Source organism: Peromyscus leucopus, chromosome 4 (assembly GCF_004664715.2).
Source record: "Peromyscus leucopus breed LL Stock chromosome 4, UCI_PerLeu_2.1, whole genome shotgun sequence".
Taxonomy (NCBI): domain Eukaryota; kingdom Metazoa; phylum Chordata; class Mammalia; order Rodentia; family Cricetidae; genus Peromyscus; species Peromyscus leucopus.
Window position 1 is genome coordinate 12005015 of NC_051066.1, and position 4195 is coordinate 12009209.

Here is a 4195-nt window from a genome sequence, read left to right on the forward strand (position 1 = left end):
GAGGGGGCAGGGCAACGGGCGGCGACGAGGGTCAGAAAAATTAGAGGAGGCGGAGTGCCTTAAAGGGGCCGCCTGTGGCTCTCGCTTCCTGTTTGACAGCTACGGGGATTCGTTCAGTGAAGGATGGGAGAGAACGTGCTTATGTGCCTCCCCTGTTGTCCCAGGCTCTGTCGCCAAGCTGATGGTTACAGCTCGGCCGTCCTGGCCTGTGCCTGCGCTGGGATCTTGGGAACCCTCTCGGTGCCACTGGTGGACGTCCACGAGGTCCGGAAGTCCGTAGCTCCTGCAGCCTCCCCAACTTACCGCAGGGCGGGAGATTCCTGCCGCTGCCAGCCACAGCTCAAGTTGGACACGCTTGCCTCTCCTCTGAGCTGGGCGACAAGGAGGCTGTGCTGAGCAGTCCCATACTCAGAAAAAGGTCTTAAAAACTATCGCGGCGGGGAGAGCTCTGCAGCAGTGTCCACGGAAGGCAGGAAAGGGGGAAGCCTACATGCTGACAAGAGATGAGCTACCTGACATAGAAGATAAACAAGAATGTGGTCACAAAAGGCAAGTGTCCCTAATACAGGGACTCTGCGACCTCTCGCTATGCATGCATCTGGAACCACTGCACCATTCAGTTGCCCCCTAGCTTAGGTGCCCAGAGCTCACATTCCAGGCAGCCGCAGCACCCACTACAATCTGGCTCCCATTTAAAGACTCTCTCTTCATTTGGGAGGCAGAGGCAGGAGGATCTTCGTGAGTTCGAGGCCAGCCTGGTCTACAGAGCAAGATCCAGGAAAGGTGCAAAGCTACACAGAGAAACCTTGTCTCGAAAAACCAAAAAAAAAAAAAAAAAAAAAAATCTATCTTCACCGTAATTCTCATTTTCACAAGACAGCTCCTGGCAGGAAGGCTGCCCTGAAGTAAGCAAAGTATTCACAAGTATTCACAGCCCTCTCTCCTGTAGGCCTCCTCTACTCCTGTCACAAATGGAGGAAAGACCCAGAGAGGACACAGGGACATAAGGAGAACCTGGAGCTAGGCTGCACCTTCTCACCTCACAGTCTAACACACATAGTCTTAGAATCTTGGAGGTGTCCATGGCCTGTGCAGCCTCTTATCTTTCAATGTGGGAATATCAAGTATAATATAGGAACCTGTGCAAAGGGACTGAGCCTTTGAAGCTGAGAATGTGTGTGGTTGCCATAGCTACAGGAGTGAGAGAAGACTGGCAATTGGCCTAGAATCCTCTTCCAAAGAGGGCACAGAAACAGCTCCCATGGAACTGTGTGTCTAAGAGGCACACAGCCTTTAATCCCAGCACTGGGAAGCCAGAGGCAAGCAGAACTCTGTGAGTTCGAGGTCAGCTTGATCTACATGGTGAGTTCCAGGACAGCCAGGTCTACATAGAGAAACTCTCTCAAAAACCTAAAAAACAGGGAGGGGGGGAAAGTACTGTAAGCTAAGGCTGGGGAAATAACCCAGCTGGTAGTGCTTGCCTAGCATTTGAAAAATCACCATGTTCAATCCCTAGCACCACATAAAGTGCGAGTAGTGGTGCATACCTGTCTCCCAGCACTCAGAGGTGGAGACAAGCAGATCAGAAGTTCAAGGCCAGCCTTGACTACACAGAGAGTTCAGGACCAATCTGGGCTACATGAAATCGTGTCTCCATCATCATCATCCTCTCTGCTTTGCTGAGTGAGAATGAGGACCATAGAAGAGGGAAAATATTAGAGACTGTTGAATCACAATAACTAGGCTTTGACCAGGGATGAATTGGTAAAACTGCTTCAGGGAGCAATCCTTTTTTTTTTTAAGATTTATTTATTATGTATTCTTTTTATATGCTGGTGTGTGTACCTGCATGAGTTTATATGCATCACATGTCTACACAAGCCAGCAGAGGCCAGAAGAGAGTAATGGGTCCCCTGGAATGGGAGTTGCATGTTGTTCCCAACCTGAAATGTGGGTGCTGGGAATAGAACCAATTCTTCTACAAGAGAAGCAAGTGTTCCTAACTTCTGATCCATCTCCTTAGCCCCCTAGCAATTCTTATAAATACACCATTTCTAGGAAGTTCCTCTCCCCTCCCACTCAAAGCTCTCCTACCAGCCAAGCAAACTCCCAACAGCCAGTATCCACTTGGACTTGCCATCTTGATCCCCAGATAAATGAGTGTTGCAGCTGTGTCTCCAAGCGGCTAGCTCCTTCTGCCCAGTAACATCTTCTTTCACTGCAGGTCCTGGCTCAGTGTCCCCTGGGCCTGGCTGTGGTGGGTCAGAAGTCTCACACAGCAGTCTTGGCAGTTGGCAAGGAAAAGGAGATGGAGGGGTAACATCTAGTAAATACTGAATACTTCTATCCCCCTCCTATAAATGGATGGGTGAGTGTACGATGGATATCTAGACAGATGATCATGTGTTTGGGTGTGTGGTAGATAGCTGGATAGATGGCAGATAAGTGTCTAGATGGATGGATTAGTGGACAAATGGGGGCCTAGATGGATGGATGGGAAGATGGATGAATGGGTATCTGGATAGATGGATAAGTGGATAGACAAATGAGCATATGGGTGAATATGTAGCGATAGGTGAGTGAATGGGTATAGAGGGCACAAGGTTCTTGCACTCACAGATGAGCACTAGGGAAACCAAGAATGTTACACATGCAGGGGTGTCTCCTCAAAGGGAGGAAATAAAATACGGCTTTCCTCCCAGAAAGCTGGCAGTGGATGTTTTTAATGACCTGGTGACCTTTGTTATCTATAGTGCCAGACCCAAATCCCCAGAAGGTTTATCACAGACTCTCCTTTCCTAGACCTTTATCTTTAGTTCTTAGTTAATGGGATCCATCCTTAGGCGAAATGTCATATGTAGATGAATTTCTAAGCGGTCTTATTAAATAAAATACATGGAGCCAGATACAGAGATGAAAACCTGAGAGATCAGAGAAATAGGGAAAGCCACCACTAACCTCCCCTCACCCACTCGGCAGCTTCCAAAGGCGAGCTACTTCCTGTCTACCCACACCAATGTGCCTTTTTGTTCTGTTCTGTCATTAGCTCTCTCAGCCCAGCTACATCATTTCCTCTTCCTGCCCAGCTCTGTCATTTCCTGTCTTTCTGTACAGCTCTCCAGACCTCCATGGTTAACTAGTGTTGGAATTTAAGGCATGTGCCACCACGCCTGGCTCTGTTCCTAGTGTGGCCTTGAACTCACAGAGATCTAGACAGATCCCTGCCTGCCAAGTGATAGGATTAAAGGCATGTACCATTGCCTGACTTCTATATAGTGGCTGGCCTTTTCCTCTGATCTCCAGGCAAGTTTTATTTTATAAAACACAGGATATTGGGGGACACAATACATCACCACAGTCATATGTATTTTATAGCCTGCTGACCTCTATGCTATCTCAGTCAGAGACCACACCAGATCCCAGGCCTTTAAGATATAGAACCTATGTTCAAGGTCACATGTACTTTGCAAAGAAGTTTCTATGTCGTCATGCCTTAAGCTTTATTATGGACTTAGAACTGGAATGATTGTTGCATAGAAACCCTTTTCCAAATTCTATTGTGTTTAAATATACCTACAATAAACAACCTGGCATCAGACTCCTAAAGTTTGGTTCAACCTGACTTTGTCTTTTTTTATTCTCACCTCTTTGCGTTTTCATTTCCCTGCTTGCCAAGACACTTGCAGGGATCCTTGCAGGTGGGTGGGGAAGAAGTAGGTGGGTGGGTGGATGGATAAGTGATAAGAAACTGTTTGGCTCCTCAAGGAAGAGAGCATCCCATGTGAACAGGCATAGAGCTGGGGAGTCTAGCTGTGACAGAGCTGAAATTAAAACCATCACCTGCTACAGAACTTAAATTTTTTAGGGAAACCTCATTTTGTTCCCTAGTGAAGACTATTTCCTCAGCAACAGTGTACCACCCAAACTCAGAGAGGATGTGCTGTGCAGGGGCTGAGGAGCAGCCCAGTGGTGGGAATGCTGTGCCCTGCAACAGGGACAGAGGAACCTCTGGCCCTTTAACTGAGCCCAGAGCTCTGAGGCAGGGTAGATTCCGATGGGTGGCAGTTGAAGAGGACGGGTCTGGAAACCAAGGGACCCTAGGTCCCGGGGTTCCAGGAGCTGCCCCCACCCCCAGATTCCCTAACTGGACAGCAGGCTCTACTCATTCCAGGAGCTACAGCTCTTGCCAGAAGAA